We start from the raw sequence: 19,424 nt of genomic DNA on the forward strand, positions 1-19,424 counted from the left end.
GCGGTGGCTCACGCCTGTAATCCTAGCACCTTGGCGGGCTGAGTTGGGCAGATCACCTGAGATTGGAAATTCGAGACGAGCCTGGCCAACATGATGAAACCTCGTCTCTACTAAAAATATAAAAATTCGCCAGACGTGGTAGCATGTGGCTGTAATCCCAGCTCCCCGGGAGGCTAAGGCAGGAGAATCGCTGCAACCTGGGAGGTGGAGGCTGCAGTGAGCCACAGTTGCGCCACTACACTATAGTCTGGGCGACATGGCAAGACTCTGTCAAAAAAAAACAACAAAGAATCTCTGACTATAAGACATTAGTCAACTTGTATATTTAAAATAATCCTGTATTGGACCAGGATGTTCAACAGTTTCAAGGTGAAGATAGTTACAAATGGAAGGGTAAAAAAGGTACCAATCTCTGCTCTGATAGTGGGCTAAGTGAACGGTCTCAGTTGCATTTGGAAGGGTTGTGTCTTACTTACCAGCATTTGAAAATGACGGTGATATCCAGGAATGATGTTGATCGGAGAATGAAGTGAGGTCTGAAGTCACACAGAAACAATTCAGAACTACAGCTAAATAGGGAAGGACCATGGGCAAAAATTAAGAGCATAAGTATAGAGTTAAAGGACTGGAGAGTCAGGGAGAGGCTCGATGACTGGAGAACAGGAATAGTAAGGAAAAAGATGCTTCAGAGTTCCATATGTCTATATTTTATTACTTTCACGAGGACATTAAGAACAATAACAAGACAAACATCTAACACAGGCCAAATATTTTATGGTGTTATTCTATTTCTCCCTCACAGTAATCCCTATGAAGTTATGTATTATGTTTCCTTTGCCATTGTGGGTATTTTAATGGGAACATTTGAAAAGTGCTTTTCTAAAGAAGCATGCCACAGTCTAAAATAAACAAACAAACAAACAAACAACAAATACTCCAGAAACTCACTATCATTCTTAACCCTTCTATTGCCATAGGCAGATGATCAAAACCTTGACCCTGTTGTTTGTTATTGAATCCCTAACACCTGCCTGGCATATTTAGGAAAAACTAATTTAAGAAATAAATGTCCCATGTTTTCTAATTCTCCTTTCCTAATTTACTACCCCCAGAATCATCTTATGAAACCACAATTCTAAACCTGGAATTTTTATGCACAAAGACCTTCTTACGTGGAGTATAAAATCCAAAATCTTAGTAAGTTATATATTCTTATATATTTCCTAAACACACCATGGCATCTCCATTACTTAAGTTTTTGACTTTTTTGTCCACTTATAGCATCCTTTCTTTCATTGTCCAATTTGTGTACACCTGTTCATCTGATCTCCAAATTCCAGCTCTTTGTACTGTTTTCTCACCTCCCACAAATAAACAGAATTAATAACTCTATAATCAGTGTTCTAGAACCTCTAATTGGCCATTGTAGCATATTTTAGGGGAATGAGATAAGTTGCATGCATCTTTATATTCATAACACCTACAACAGTGGCTAGATCACACAGAAAATAAACATTTATTAAGTTAGGCTGCATTTTGCAATGCCTGTCCTCTCCAATCTCAGTAAAGTTTGGGGATAACTCATTGGGAGTCCAAGTTTCTCTGTAGGCTGAAGGGTTCAAAGTTACTTGGTTATGCTTAAACTCTAGCTCATTGCATGCATTTTTATATTTTTCCTGGCAGAGTGAGATGTTCTCACAGCTCTTTGTTATATCTTTGTTTTGGGCCTTACAATGTATCTGTCTCTGTTTACTTAGTCTATCACCATCACATTTTATTAGAAATAAAAGTAATCTTTAATATTTGTAATTATTTATGTAACCACTTTGTGATAAGAACAGTGCTAAATGATTAATCTGTCATCTCATGTACCTACCACAATAATTTTTTGAGATAGATACTATTGTTAAGGTTGTTTAAAAAATAAGCCTGAGAGATTATTTTACCAAATTTACAGTCTAGTGGCAAAAACAGAAGTTGAACTCAATTTCTTTGACTAAAACTTGTTCCTTTTCTCTCTGCTGTGCAAATCTTCCTCTAATTTTAGAGTTGCTATTTGAAGAGCACATATTGTGGTCAAGACAATCAGTGTACTAGGCACTCACCACATACAGTACCCTTTAATCTTTACAATATATTTTCATTCTGCAGCTGAAGTTGTAGACAATCATGTTGTCAAGTAATTTGCCTTTGTTTACACAGCTGGTAAATGGTCACAGTCGCATAAGTCTGACTCCAATATTTATTTACCATCACAGTAGAAGTTTGTGGAAGGAATAAATGAATGGATATGTGCATGACTATCAGAATGTCTATTTGTACAAAAACTTCTGGACCCCAAAGGCCTGAAATCTACTTAGTGAAGAAGGCTGGAGAACATCAGAGGGAGTAAAGCATAAAGGTGAATTATTCCTACAGTTAAGCCATGAAGAAGAAAAAAATAAAAACTAATGCAGAGGTGTACATCCCTTTCCAGTTCTTCATATTTACGAACGTGTATCTGTCAAGAGGGTCCCTCAGTTGAAGGAGGACTTTATAAACTAAGAGAAGGTGGTTTTCGTTGGATGAGGTTTCTTCAGTAAACTTTGGATTAATCCCTGGAAATTTTAGGCTACTATCGTTCTTCTCTGCAACCCTTTAGTCTGAAGAATTCAGACACGGGCAAAGAAAGAGAGATAATAATAGTACTTCAGGTTCATTTTTATATTGTTCAGCCCAGTATACCCAGTACATTCTTTGTTAGGGCACAGAGTCTGCTTTTGGCTGGAAAATCCTTCTTCTGAAAATAAAAGAGCAGAATACAACAGGCTCGGAGAATATTTAAATATATCCCATATGGGAAGGTTCAACAGTTATCCACAAATTTAGGCTCAACAAAGTTGAATGCTTTCTTCAGTCATTCCAGGAAGTGAAAATAGCCTTTTCTTTCTTTTCTATAATCAGAAAATCAGCAAATCTGGGAGAGGCTTTAAATAAGTATTAGACATATTATTTATATATTTTATATTATCTGAATTCTTCAGTTAGATTCCAACATTAAAGAACTTTTGGCAGGTGAATACCTTCAAGGGGCTAAAGTACCTGCTGACAGGTAAGTGTCACAATATCGTAGCTTTCATATGCAAATTGGAACGACTGAGCTGGGTTCTCATGAAGGATTCACAACCTGAAATACACACTTAAAAGAAATTAAAATGTTTTAACAATAAAATATGAGAATATTAATCTCCAGTTCACTTTGATGTGACAGAATATAAAATCAGCAGCCATTTCCCTAATGGTGCTGCTGCTCCCCTTTCCCAATAATTGATTTTAATGTCAAATTAAACATCAACACGTTGTCAGCCAGGGTTTGTGGCTGCATGTTGCACTTAAGCCTGTTTTGAGCTAAGGTGTAAATCTCAGATTGGGTTGAATGGTCATGTTTTCCAGATAGTCATGGACTGCAAGTCAGACGTTTCACTTAGGAAAAGATTTATTTGAACTGTGTAGCAAGTAGACATTGATAAATAAACTTATCTTCCCAAAGAGAGATAATTGCTAGGAACATGAGTTTCCACATGCAGCATGGGCTCAATTACTCCATTTATTTATGTAATCAGGGAAAGTTCTTGATGTATTCCAGTTAAAGACAGCATAGATACACCAACCTCTGCTTTACCAGCTCTTGATGGCAGCAGTGAGATTTTAAATAAGTATTGTTGAACAAAGTTGACTATGTTGCATTCAAGCTTTCATCCAAGGCTGTGTATTAGCTTCTAGTCCTTCTTATTATTTAGGAATTTGTATAAAGAGTCAGGACCCCTATATATGAAAGAACAATTTATCCTCATATTATTATTCTAGAACAACAAATTTGCCCTTCAAATATTTGGGTATGTATTTAGATGAGAGAGGTGTGTTATTCAAACCCTATCCCTTACTAACTGTGGGACTCAAGGCAAGTTACTTGTGATTTCTGTATATCAGTGTCATCATCTACCAATTGAGACAATAATTGGACTGACCTCACAAAGTCATTGTGATGATTAAATGTGAGAGTAGGTATTAGCTCAGGTAGGTTGTATTATTGTATATTATTGTCTTTTACTTATCAAATAGCATATTTTAAATAGAGTAGATTTCTGAGGTGTAGTTCCTTCTGAAAAGTCAAGATTTTAGAATTACAGTCAAAAGTTCATAAATTAGCTTCCAAAACTAATCCCAACCCATCATGTGTAGAATAGTTATTTATTCATTCACCCACTATTAATATGTACTATCAGTGAATAACATAGATCTCCAATTTATGATCAAACCAATACTTTAAAAAGCCAAAACATTTGGAGACAAACATACATTCTGTTATCAAATGATAATTTTTATATGAAGAGCATTAACATGTATATAATTCAAACCAACCTTAAGAATTAAGTAACAAATATAATAGAGGCTTCAAATTTACAAAATAAATCTCCAACATTTGGAATGCAGGGAATATTATCTCGTTATTGTAAGTATGCAGAGATTTTAATTCAAGCTCCATTTTTAGTTCTGGTTTACATCTGATTGTTGTGAAATTGCAGAGTATGTTTCAAACCCTCAAGTTTTTGTGAAGGGTTACAGTTAAGACAAAACAGCAAACAAAGAAACAACAAAAACTTGGAATGTACTTGAAGGAACAGGAAATTGCCCTTTATTAAACACAGAATAAGTTGTAGAAACTGTGCTATACTTTTTTGCATACTTCATATCAACTAATTACAAAAAAACCCTTATAAAGCATATATTATCTTTTATGCTTTAGTAAAATTAAGTACTTGCCAAATTTTATACAGTTTAGCAATCAGTAAATTTGAGATATTCCCCAAGCCCATTTTGTACCCAGATGCCCCTTTGCATATTAAGGGAATGAAGGAGGTAGACAGAAAGTTATTTTTCAAGTCCAATCAGATCTAGGTAAGTTCTAGGAAGAGAAGGGGTAATTCCTTAAAAAGCAAGATACGTGAAAATCCTGATTTAAAACTCAACCCTTCTTTAAATGAAGTTGGTTATCACATTCAGCCAGTGTATGGGTTTGCTGGTCATTCATTTATCTTTGTGTGTGCAGGTAGAAAGAATGAATGTAAAAATAGAAGTCAGTGGGGAGGGGTTAGGGATCTGTTTTCCTCTTAAAAAAACACAATATATAGTCATCATCTTGCCAAACATAACCCTCATTCCTTATGTAGAACAGGATAGGAAAAATCAGTTGTTTAGAACACAAAGGACTTAAGGTATGTTAAAAACAAGATGCTATACTAGAACCATTCTTGTAACTTAGAATTAAACAGTATACCAACACCTTTCTTATCATTTTGAAGGTGTACTGTACTTGTTAACAGAAATATAGTGTCAGTAGCTTGGAAATGGAACATAGGTGTACAATGGGAGAGTGTATTTGTAAACCATATATTTGATATGGGGTTCATATCAAAATATGTAAAGAACTCACCTGAATAATAAAAAAATTAAAAAATTTAAAAATTGTCAAAGGACGTGAATAGACATTTCTAAAAGAAGGCATACACATAGTCAATACGTATACTAAAAAAATGTTCAGGCTCACCAGTCATCAGGGAAATGCAAATCAAAACCACAATGAGGTATCATCTTACATGTTAGAATGGTTGTTATCACAAAGTTGAAAGATAACAAGTGTTGGTGAGGATGTGGAGAAAAGGGAAACCTTGGTACACTGTTGGAGAGAATGTAAATTCGTACAGCCATTAGGAAATCATGTATGGAGGCTCCTCAAAAAATTAAAAAATAAGATACCATATGATCCAGCAATCCTACTACTGGATACATGCCCAAAGGCAATGAAATCAGCATGTTGAAGAGACCTCTACAGTCCCGTGATCACAGCATTGTCATTTACAATAGCCAAGATAATGCACTTAACCTAAGTGTGCACTGATGGAAGAATGCATAAAAATGTGATATGTATACAACAATTGCATATCAATATTTATATTACAACAATTACAAATACAATATTTATATTAAATATACCTTATATAATTATAATACAATTGTCCTATATCTCATTATATGTCACATTATTCAACCTTAAAAAAGAAGGAAATCTAGGCCAGTCGTGGTGGCTCATGCCTGTAATCACAACATTTTGGGCAGCCAAGGTAGGAGGATCATTTAAGGCCAGGAGTTCAAGAGCAAAACCCTATCTCTACTGAAAAAAAGAAGAAGAAGAAAATCCTGTTGTTTGTGACAATGTGGATGAACCTAGTGGACATTATTCTAAGTGAAACAGGCCAGGCACAGAAAGACAAATGCCACATGATCTCATATATGGAGTGTAAAAAGCCAAACTCACAGAATTAGAGAGTGAAGGTGTAGAGAGATTAGAGAGATGTTGGTCAAAGGACGCAAAATTTTAGTTGAAGAGGAGGAATAAGTTCAAGAGCTCTATTGTACATTATGGTGACTATAATAGTTAACAGTATATTCTATACTTAACATTTTCTAACAGAGTAGCTTTCAAGTGTTCTCACCAAAGTAAATAAATAAATATGTGAGGCAACTCAGACTTTAGATAGCTTGATTTATCCATTCCACAAGGTGCACATATATCAAAACCTGTTGTACATTCTAAGTATATATAATTTTTACTTGTCAATTAAAAAAGATAACAGAAAAAAATTGGAAAAATTGGGAGAAATTTTGTACAAATATTGACCTATCTGGTTTGATATCATTTGCTACTACTTTTACAGGTATATGCAGGAGTACTCTTTAAGTGCAAATAGAGACAAAATATACACAAAGTCAGCAATTGTTTTGGCTTGTCTGTGGTTCAAATTTTCCTTGACATTTAAAGCCAGTTCTTGACATAAGATACTTTTCTAATTTTTCAGTAAAAAATAAGTGAGGAATCCGAATTCTATTTACTTAAATGGAAATCGAGAGAAAAAACAGGTTGCAAAAAAATTAGTCCCAATGTTGAATTTTATTAGTATTCAAAACAATATCTGCAACCTGTATGCTTCTCTTCTCTTTATGTTACTGGTCACTTAGAAGTTCTATGAAAAGTTTTCATCTGGTGATTAAACTTCAGATTTGAGATGAGAATTCTAGTATCACACAGTTGATCAGTGACAGGATCCACAAAAGGATCTATACACATCATTTTTCTGAAAATTAAATAGCAAGATATATTTTTTTCTGGGCAACAGAGTGAGACCCTGTCTCAAAAAGAAAAAAATAATAAGATATATATCATCTTCTTTCAGGATGAATGACTAGAATTTCAAAAATGGAATCTATTATGAAAGTGTAATATAAATTATGTAAATACACAGAAGCCCTCAACGTATAGGGAAATAAACTGTAATGTATGATTTGTTATGTTAAAATCATGTATTTCAGATTGCATAATCTCCTTTATAAATTTAATTAAATTAAAAAAACTTTGAAAGATATCTAAGATGTGGTAAGATTGCAGAATAAAACTAAAAGGGACTATCAAACGTTAAGTATGAATATTAGAGAAATAAGTCGAGTTATAGTGGAATTAGGATGGCATTAGTGAAAATCAACAATTGGCATTAAAAAAAATAAACTCAGAGAGGTAGAGAACAAGCAAGAAACTATTCCAAAAACAAAAGAGAAGGACAAACAACAACTGTCAGAAAATAATGCCTAACAACAACCAATATAAAGACAAATACCTCCAATTCTATTCTTGAAACAGACACTAGAACAAATGGGCCCGCATCCCATCAATGGAAGAAAACTTTTCTGACTTATGGAATGATAGAACTGTATATTAAGTAGATAGATTCACAGTAAACAGAGAAGAGATAAATGATAAATGTTATGACCCAAACTTGTGATATATTTGAATTTTATGGATGAATTAGAATTTCTTCAGACATCCAGAAGAAAAATGAAATTACTATTAAGGGAATAAAAATAACATTTTGTATCTGATGGAAAATAGTTGATTGATGTTTACAGAATTGGAATTAAACAAAAGATCACAATTTCTAAATATTTTACCTATGAAAGTCAAATAATCATGCGTGACTCCTGATAGAGAGAGGACGTCACCTATGCAATTAAAGATATATTTTATTCAAGAAAAAAATAAATACAATTAAAAATACAAATTAAAAAATTGTCTGAAAGATATAGAAACAACTATGAAAGAAATAGTAACCTTCTAAGTAATTATGAATACAGTCATAAAACAATAAAAATGTCAGCAATAATTTCTGGAAATTAAGATGTAGAATAAACTAATAATTTGACAATAAAAGATAGAAAAATCTGAGATATAACAATGAAAGCTGCAATGTCAGAGTTAAACAGTAAGTAAAAACAATTTAATTGCCTGACTTTATGTAAGGTAAGGTTAAAAGGGGCTTTCTTATCATTAATGTTATTGCTAATAGAGAAATTATAGTCCAATGATTTTCTTTAAAACCTCTAAGTCTTTACTACTAGAATTTGAGGCACTAATCATGACTTCCAAATGACTAGTTTAAGAACAAGAAAGACACCAGAGTTACGCAGAAGAAATAGGAAAAAATTCAAGCCAAAAAATGTAAAAATATGAAATAGGAAAACCAGTAAAATAGGATGATAAAAATAAAAGTAAGAATATTCTTTGTAACAATGCAAAATGAATTTTATTCTTCTGGTAAAAATCTAAGACTGTCCAAGTAGGTCAGAAAAGAAATCTAACTCTGCTAATTACAGGAAAGTTACTTAAAATAAAATTGTTCAGGAATATTGAAACAAAAGGATAGACAAAATACTGGGAAAGGAAAACAGAGTTGGCAATTTTAATGTGAGAGAAAGATTTCAAAACAAAAGCCTTGCAATGAAAAAATATATATATACACACACATATATAACACAAAGCCATCAAAGAAACAAAATTTTATGTAACGTAAATATATTCATACATTTTTAAGGAACAAATTTAATTCTAGAAAAGTGCATTAAAAGGAATAATAAGAAATGGCATGTATGTATTTATGTATTAATCATACATTTTCAACAGTGAAGATGAGTTAGTATTATAAATATCTAACAATAGAGAATTAGTTATGTAAATCATAGAACATTCGTACCTTAGATCACCCTATTGTTGATTAAAATATGCAAAAAGTCAATAATTATACTTTAAAATATTTGCGATTTGTGGTTTATTCTACTTAAGACACTCAGATATAAAATAGATAGCGTGATAAACATTGTTATGTGTATTTAAAAAAAGACAGGCAGCATATGCTCTAAGATGCCAATGGTGATTATTCCTTTGATTGTGAAATAAAAAGGGTGTATTTGTCAGAATTCACATTGAATGTTACAGAACTCAACTCAAAAGAACTTAATCAAAAAGAATATTTAATTCCCTATATAACTGAAAAGTCCAGAGATAAGTCTGTTTCCTAGCAGACATTGGTCCAGGCATTGAAACAATGTGCAAATAATTTTATTTATCTTCATTATTCAGCTCTATTTCTGCCATGTGGGTTTTTTGTTTCCTTAAGTTACAAATGATAGTCCCTTGGTAGCTTCAGGTTTCTGTCTTCTTGTGATTAAATCCAGGGACAAAGAAAAAGGAAAGCATCTCTTTCCAGTAGCTTTGACGTACATTCCAGGATTCACTTTGCATGAACCACTAGTTCCTGCCTCTGAACTTATCAGAATGGTTTAGGGGCCATGTATCCTGTTGATTCATCAACTTGGGTTACATGCTGTGCCTCGGAAGCTGAGAGTTGAGCCCATCTGAAGCATATGCATAAGTGTTGTAAAAGCCATTTCCCCTCACCCTAAATTAGGTAGAAATAAAGGTAGGAAAGAACACTAGAGAGGAAAAACATCAGGATATACTACAATGAATAGTTTGATTTTTTTTTATTCTTCAATGTTTTTCAAATGTTTGACTTTGAGCAGGTGTTAACCTTTGTAATTAAAGAAAGCAATAAACATTATTAAGTATGATCATATAGAATGAATACTCTTATCTCTTGTCTATTCTTAGAAATACATCCTAAGAAAAAAGTTTAAAAGAAAGAAATACATACCAATTGATATTCATTTCAATAATATTCATAATTGCAAAACACTGTATATTTAAGTGTAAAATAGTTAAATAGTGGTAAAATCAATTTTAGTAAGCTATTCAATGATATATCATGCAATTACATAAATAATTATAAAAGCTAGTTATATATAAGATATTTTTGTAGTACATAATATAATATTAAATACAAAATAATGAATATGTGGGTATCTTATTCTGAGTTGCTAAAAATGTTGGGACAGCTATTACGAGTGCATATTTAAAGGAAAGAATGCTTATCATGCTTGGATAATTATTTTTGTCATCTAAAATGATTTTAAAGCTATATTCTTTTAAACAAAAAAGTAAAAAAAAAAATTGAGGGTGTTCTTTTAGAGTTTGAAATTCATATAAACCTAAGAAGTAATTAGGTTTTTATTTATACGTTTATCCTCAGATAGTGAGGATAAATGTTGTATATATGTTTATCCTCAGATAGTGAGGATAAATGTTGTATATATGTTTATCCTCAGATGATGTTTTGAATCATTATATATTTGTTAGGAAGTTTCCCTTGTTCTTAATAATTATAACATCCATAAAGAAAAAAGCACACCCCGTTTTAGTCATTACAGTTTCAGAATCATATACATAAATACAGTGTTCATGGTCTTCAATACTGACATCACAGGTAGAAACTCTTTAATTATCTGTTTTTTTTTTTGTTTTGCTATATTTCTACTAGTTTTGAAAACTGGAAATAGTCTACACTTTATGCTAGACAATATGAGGTTAAAATTGCCTTCATTACTTAGGCTGACATAGTCTTGGGAAAGTTTCTAAACAGCTGTATCTCAAGTTCATCATCTGCAGCATAGGAACATTTTCCCACCTCACTGGATATTATGTGTACACAATCACATTTAATAATATTTACTGCTTTTAAATTACAAAGGTAACACATGCTCAATGCCAAACAGTTGGAAAACACTGAGGAATGATGAGAGAGATTTTCACTCCGTTGCCCAGGCTACAGTACAGTGGCACGATCATGGATCACTGCAGCTTCGACCTTCTGGGCTCAAACAGTCCTCCTGCCTCAACTTCTCGAGTAGCTGGGACTACAAGTACACACCAGCATACCTGGCTAATTTTTCGATTTTCTTTTCGTAGAGACGGAATTTCACTATGTTGCCCAGGCTGATCTTGAACTCCTGGCCTCAACAGATTCTTCTGGCTTGACCTCTCCAAGTGCTGGGATTACAGGCATGAGTTACCACTTCAGGCTGGCATTGTGTGTATAACATAAGTACTTCATACAAAAGTGCCTGGTCCACTAAAGGATCCATACTGACTCCCTTGAAATATTAACTGCTTTAGAGGCCAAGCACAAGCAAGTGCTGTAAAAACAGTTATCCCTCTCTGCCACCTTTTACTCTTTCCATTCAACTATTTGGGATGAATTGAATCTTTGCCCTCTGACAATATAGAAATGGCTGAGGAGGGAGATCGTTTCTGGGAATAGACATATTTCCCAACTGGGATAAACTGGCAAGGAGGATGAAAGTTCATTCTCGAAAGACAATCCAAATGAGTCTTTACTACCTAAGACGTCCCAAAAGATTCAATAGGAAATGAGAGTAAAAGTGACAGAAAGAACAATGGTGTTAATATGCTTCTAAGTAAAAGGCATATGCATTTCCTAATATGTGCCAAATGGATACTCTGTTGTAATGCCTAGCCCTCCGGTGGCATTCAATAAGTGCTTAATAATGGCAAGGATAATGTAATTATTTTTCCCCTCTGCCTTTTCAAGAGCTCTCTGAAGTAAGGGCAGTCTATAATCTCTTAATATCTTTAGGAGACTCTGTTAAGTAGCATTACCTGGACTAAGAAAAGACATGCAAGCAAGATCAAGGTCATGGATGATTACTGTTTGTGCTTATGCATTTTGTCCCACAATTCTGAATTCTTTGAGGTCTCTTGTCACACAGTCACCTAGAGAGCAAGGCACTAGAGAAATAGCAGTAAGCAATTAAAATCTCGTTTGCTGCCCTAGGCTTGTTTTGAGTTCATTGTTCAGCAGATGAGCTTGCTCAAGATTTCACTTTCAGCAGTTCATTTGATTGAACTTGGGACCAATAAAAGTGAGAGGCCAGATAAAGCAGTAGGAAACAGCTATGGTTTGAGAACATTAACTAAAATTGGAAATAGAAAATAATCTATAAAGTGAAAGCTGCCAGATTGCTTTATTTTCAAATTTTTTAGGTTATGGAAAGACAAGTCTAACTTTTATCTCCTTTTATTACCTGGCTATTAAGTAAGTTAGTTCTGAGAACAGAATGGCACTAAGAAGTAGCACTGGCTTTTTCTCCTTTCTTTCAAGAAAAGGGTCTTGATAAATTGTCCTTAAATGAATCTTCTGACAACTTTTCATTTCATTTGGTACCTGATAAACATGGTGAGCTCCTACCCTTCACATGTGCTTTGTGTTGAACAAAAGATAATTTGAGATAAATATGATTTGAGAAAGCGCTGGGGTAAGACATGTAGCATGTCATACCACAGATTGTTTATAACGATTCAGGAGAATTACATCACTTAAAATTTTAGTGAGAAACGTGATTTGAGTAAAAGATATGTAAAAGAGAAGACTAGATATTTCTGATCTCAGTGTATTGGGTGAGTTTGTGAGAACAGATGTCCTTGTTAGGTAACCCTTTTAGTATGATTTCTGACAGTTCCTTGGTTTCTTATAATCTGTGCTCAACTAAGGCACATGATTTTATTTTAAAATCATGGATAACTGTGATAGCCAGCTTCTGAGAATGGCCTCAGTGATACTCCAACTTCTAGTATCCACACCTTAGGATATTTCCCTCCCACGAAGAGTAGTGCTGAAGAGGATATTGAAGAAATAACAGTGTGTGACTTGAAACTAGATAAGAAGAAAACATTGAGACTTTCACTTTGCTCTCTCTTGAATCACTCAATCTAAGGAGATCCAGCTGCCATGTTATAAGGACACTCAAGCAGCCCACTGCAGAGGCCCATGAGGCAAGAGATTGTGGCATCCTGATAACAGGTTAAGTGAACCAATTTGAGAATGTACCCTGTGGCCCCAGTCAAGTCTTCAGATAACTGGAGCACCAGTCCCACATCTTGACTGCAATCTCATGGAAGACCTTCTGCCAAAATCTCCCAACTAAGTCTTTCTGAAATTCCTGACCTATATAAAATGTGAAAAAAGAAACATTTGTTTTAAGTTACTAAGATCTGGATTACACACTAATAGATGACAAACAGAATCGCTTATACGAATTATATCATCATTTACTGAGAAAAATTGTAGTCACAGTTACTTTGAAAATGCTTGCAAATTCAAGTCTCCTGGCTTTATTTTTAATATGTGCTGTACTTTTTTTGCAATATACTTTTTCTTGCTGTTCCTTTTTCCAGCAATGTTCTTGCGTCCTTTGCACCTGTCAAAATTCCACCTATCTTCTAGCTTGCTAAAATTCCAAATTCTTTCTACATGAAACCATCTGCTTCATTCAGAGTCAAGGTCATTCTTCAGAACTCTCATAACACTTCATTTTTACATATGTCATAGCACATAAAGTATTGTAATGGTATTTCTTCTTGTTTTAACATCAGCCTGATAACATTCTTGAGACCCTGGGCCTGTATCTTATTGGTTTTTTAAGCATACTGGGGACTGCTATAGGGTAGAAAAGTAGACTCTGGCATGAGAAGTCAACTAGAACAGGAATCAAATTCTTACTTGCCATTTCAAAATGAAAGTTACCTCATCTTTAAGCTGTGTGTAAGAACAGCTAGGTCTCAGAGTTATGAAAATGTAGTGATATAATTTAGAAAAAGTGCTAAACTTATTGTTAGCATATTGCAAGTACTCAAAAAAGTTATCATATTATGTCATTTTTGTTCTCGCTTCAGTATATAATAATATTCAATATATATTGGCCATTTCTTATATTTCAAGCTGCATTTTAAGCTCTTCCTATTGATTATCTTATTTAACCTGCTCACAAACTTTATTCAGCATCACTGCTCAAAGTTAGGAAATCAAAGCATCGGGAAGTTGGAAAGCTTGCCTGAAATCATAAAGTTAGTACATGGCTGTCTGGATTAGAAACAGCTATTCTGAGCACAGAAGCCAGTGCCTAACCATTGCAACATGTTGCTCTTTCCAAAAACTTGAGCTGAATATGTGAGATTACTGGACAGATACAAGATGTGTTATTTACTTGGATCTGCTTGTCTTTGTGAATCGTGTATATTTCTTGTATATTTCCAATAATTAGCCAACAGGTTCAGATGAAAACAACAAATATGAGGATAGAAGTAGACCTCTCATATATTTATCTTGAGATAACCCAGTTCTTTGCAAATTGAGAGAAGTTAAATAGAGAATCATAGGGAATAAGGATGGTCATTGGTTATGCAGGCAGTTTTTTTTTAATTACAAAGTGTAAAACCACATCATCCACCCCATTGATGGAACTTATCAAAAATGAAGTTGGGGGAGTGTGTCACTACAATTAATAGCACATGTGACAAATTTGTTTTGAAAATCCATTCTCAAAATGGGGATAATATTAACCTTATATGGATTATTATGAAGAATAATTTATGAATCTTTTGAAAACCTCTTACACAGTACTAGGCTCACTCAATAAATGCTAATCCTCTAATTTCCACACTAGCAATAGGCTTAGTCAAGATAGGATAGGTTATGCTTCAGTAACAAGAAATTTCAAAAATCTGAGTGGCTTAAAAATAATAAAGATTTATTCATGCCTGCCACAAAGTCCTCTACAGCTTTGGATGACTCTCTAAGTTCTATGTGATTATTTATCACTACCCTTCTATATCAATATACGTTTTCAAGATTGCTGAATTACAGGAAGAAAAGTTTAGCACCAGCAATTTAGTGCTTCTGTCTAGAAGCAACACTTGTCACTTCCACTTACATTTCATTAACAACAGCAAAACATATGATGACAATGTTTAACTTATAAGCATCAGGAAAGTACAATATTTTCAATTACCATGAAGGCAGAGATCCAAAAATAATAGTAGCAGGCTAATCACTATCACATCATTAATGTTTTATTTCTAGATTTATCCACAAGATGAATCATTCTGTAAATAGCTCGAGATCACAATGGTTAGGTTCTAGCCAGTGTTGGTTTTAACTTATTTTTGACTATTCAGAGAAAAAGTTATTATTTGTATGTTTAGTTAATTAAAACTTATCATTTTTTAGATTTTTGTTGTTTTATAAGTGAAATGTTAACTATAGTATGTGTGTAAATATGTATGTGTGTGCACAAGTTTACATAACCCTCTCTTACTTTGTAAAGAGAGATATCAAAGTGATGGATGAGCTTCTGTAATCTCTGCTTCTAGCTCCATAGCATCAATAATTGTACTTTTAGAGAGAGAGAAAATCTTTTAAAGTCACATTCAAGGATTTTCTTGTGAAGTATCATTGAATTCAGTTGGAACATTGTGGATAAGTTCCTTGTACACTGGATCAAATCTTCCCTTTTCTGCTTCATTGTGTTAGGGAAGGATACACTCACAGAGTACACCTAGAGGAGAAATATGGCATAGTATGTGATTTTCACATAAAATAAACATGTAAACATGATCTTTGATAGAGCATAACCTTTCATATTCAAGTTGACTTCATTATGGTTTCAAACAAGCAAAGAAACTACCTATGGGTTTCATTCTTTGCCAAACCTCATTGTTATTACCTAACTGCATATTAGTGGACTGATCTCTTTGAAATGGAGTTTCATGGGATCTTTAATATCTTCTTTGACTCCTCTAAGCCATAACATTATACTGACATAAGTGCTTGAAAAAGAATATCACATAAGCAACTGGTATATCCTCAACCAATGCTTTTCTTTCTTGTTCCCAAAGAAATATGTTCCTTTCAGCTCTTGGAAAGCCAAACTATTCCTCGTCCTTCATGTTGTTTTAACACATGAATGATGATGTATAACTTCAGTAAGATAAAGACAAACATAAACATACATTTAGATGTATGGGGTGATCTCAATTTGTCTATAATTTATTTTGAAAAAGCATTGAATTTTGTTTAGGTAGAGTCCTTTAAACATTATAATATACATGTATTTTATGAAACTCAAGCAAATTTATTTTTATTTCTTGTGTAATAATTATAATCAACACCAGTATTTATGTGTATTATATATAATTACATCAAATAACTACCTTGTTATAAAACTATTATGACTAAATTATAGTTATAAAAGAGATCAGTGTCAGGCACATCATTGTGCATAAATTACTAGCTTTTAGTTAATATGTAGTCATTAGGAGCTAATGTGAGATCTTAACAAACTAAACTCTGCTAATCGATATTAATGGCAATGCACTGTGAGCTACTGATGCTAATTTTAAAATGTTGTGGCTTTGGAACAGATTCTTTAAAAAGAATATTTTCAACACCCTGGTGTAAAGCTTCTGTGGGGTTATTTGACAGATGTCCTGTGAGTTCCTTCAAAGCAGGGGATAAAAGTATAGTGCTCCAAACAAGAAAGTGTGAGCAGAATGGCTTTTGGGCATGTGGGTGGGGAGGCTGGCGCTTTCTCAGTTCAATTAAATGGGATTTTAAATTGTGAATTTGTACAGAGCTGAAAAAAGACAGCCATGTGGAAGTTTGTTTTCATTCTTAAAGTAAATCCTATTCTGCCCTTGATACACTCACATAGTGCTCAGTGCTGCTAACATAGAATCCTCCTGTAATGTGAGACTTTGGAACACATATGTTGCTGGAAACATGTTTCCTTCTCAGAAACTGAGGTATAGAGTGGCTACAACCAGTTTGCTCTCACCATGATTGGATTGACTTTCTAAAATCCAACAGAGTTTCTCAAGATGCATGGATATTAAACATAAATGGTCTTGGCTGATAATTTTGATTCCAGTCAAGATGGAGTAAGCACATTCCACCAGACCTCTCTCACTAATTACAACTAAAACTCTGAGTATAACACATAAAGCAACTATCGGAATAGTCTAAAAAATAAATGGAAGATGAACTATCTAGGGGTAGTTCAGAGGACAGTGTCCTCGGTAATATTTTTATCTATTCTGCCCTAGGTCCTAGAGCAGCCCACAATTTAGAAATGTCAATGGAAATAGACAAATAAACATACAAGTAAAAATCTCACTCTCTATATTCCAAAGTCCCGAAGGAATTTTAACTATAGAGCCACTCTGGAAAAAAAAAAAACGAAAAAACAAGCAAAAAACAGAACCAAAAGAATTTTGAAGTTTCTTGTGAAACTGTGGGATATGATGAGGTTTCTCTTCAAATAATCTGATCAATCTTTTATTCTTTAATTCACAGTACCGACCCTTTTTCTCCTTTTTCTCTTTTTTCCTTTTTGCCTTTGTTAGATGCCCAGGCACGCCTCAGCACCAGGCGCTATCAGCACCAGCTCACATTCCTTTCCTTATTCGGAAAAAGGACTCACTTTCCAGCTCATTACAGACACCCTTTCCCCTCTCCTCTCCACTTTCTTTTATGTGCCCACCCTATCTAAAAAAAAATCAAAAGTTTAGCCAACCGGGATTAGTTTAGTTTAGATTGTATGACCCTACTCTGGCCAGTGGGGAAATGGCACAGGGGCAGAACTTGCGTCAGGAATAAAGGCTCTCAGGTGTTTGTTCATGGCAACTGGCCAAGGCGGCACCCCTCTGCGTAGAAGTAAAATTGCTTTGCTAAGAATCCTTTCTTTGAGTGTTCAATTTCCTTAGGATTTTGAGCGTTATTCCTAACAAAACTGAACATGCATTTACCAAATAATCAACATTCTCATTCCCAGAAATTTTCTCTAGAATAAAGAAAACTTGCATTTATACACACACAAAACTGAACACTATGAATGTTCCTAGTAGGTTTATTTGTAATCAGTACAAACTACCAACAACCTAAAGTTAGCAGGTATAAATGTTTCTATGGATTAATTTTATATGATATATTTTACCCTTATTTTTTCACAGATCATTGGTTACGACCATTAAAAATAGATGAATTCTCATAGGAAATGAGTTTATATGGTATATTGATTTCATTATTAGAAAGTGAGTGTTCAAGCCCACTAAATATAAATGAAGAACAGAAAACATTGTAACTAAGATATTAGAATTTAACTAAACTTATAATCTCTCTTGATATTTTGGCCATCAACATAACTATCTTGGGAACTGTTCTTCGGGATTATGATATAAAGTAAATTGTGATATAAAAATGTCTTTTTTCCCCATATTCCTTCTAGTGGAGTTCACGGAACATGCCAACTTAAAAGACTTATTGGCAATAGCAGGTTGTTGTTCACTCACGCTCCAATACTAGTAGATTTATCAAAGTCTGGCAAAAGCATGGCTAAAATAGACTATTCTAAGGAACATTGTCACCAATAATTCTCTGCTTGTAAAATAACATTTATATGCTTTGTAAAAGTATTTTCTCACTATTTATTAAGGAATGTCACCTCTTTTGTTGACCAGATGTTGCTAATTTTGAACTGATAAGACTACATAGTTACTGTAACCAAGAGGTGAGGCTAGGTCTTGGCAGATATACTAAGAGATAACAGCTACTGTTGGGTTCCTCAAAGAATTTGTATTTTGGATGAATAGATTAGCACCTAGAAAGTCACTAGTACTGAGCAAATGTTTAAATCTATATTATTTATTTATATTCTTGGTATTTAGGAAGGAACTTGGCACACTGTAATTGTTCCATGAATATTTTTAATTATGCTGCAAAACAGTGAAGTCCTTTAATCAAATGGAGTATATTAATGAAGAATGGAATGATTTTAGTGTTTTGAATAACAGTAACACTTCTGTAATCAAAACATCTTCTGGAGGTGAATAGTTTGAAATGATCACCATTCCTATGAATGTATCATATCTGGTGAGTTTGCTGAAGTAACAACCTTATCACACACTGTGGCTCTACGCTGTTATACAGGATAGTACTTTTTTTAAGTTTAAAATATAGGTTATTATAACCTGAGCTTGAACTCTTTACTGACTTCTTAGTCAAAGTCAAATAAGTAATAATTATGAATGAAATGCCAGAGATTTAAAAAGTAAAGGACTTTTAAAAACTGCAGACCTTTAAAATCTCCTCAAAATTTCAGCTTTAAATTAAAAAATAAATATACTCTTGTTACATTCTAAAAATATGTATTATATATGCACAGAAAATTATCAGGTTCCAAACAGGCTCAGAATTTTTGGGCTTTCCTTTCACTGAAGGCTTGCTATGGATAAAGTTAGTTCAACAAGG

This window comes from Colobus angolensis, unplaced genomic scaffold (assembly GCF_000951035.1).
Source record: "Colobus angolensis palliatus isolate OR3802 unplaced genomic scaffold, Cang.pa_1.0 Scaffold257, whole genome shotgun sequence".
Classification (NCBI taxonomy): domain Eukaryota; kingdom Metazoa; phylum Chordata; class Mammalia; order Primates; family Cercopithecidae; genus Colobus; species Colobus angolensis.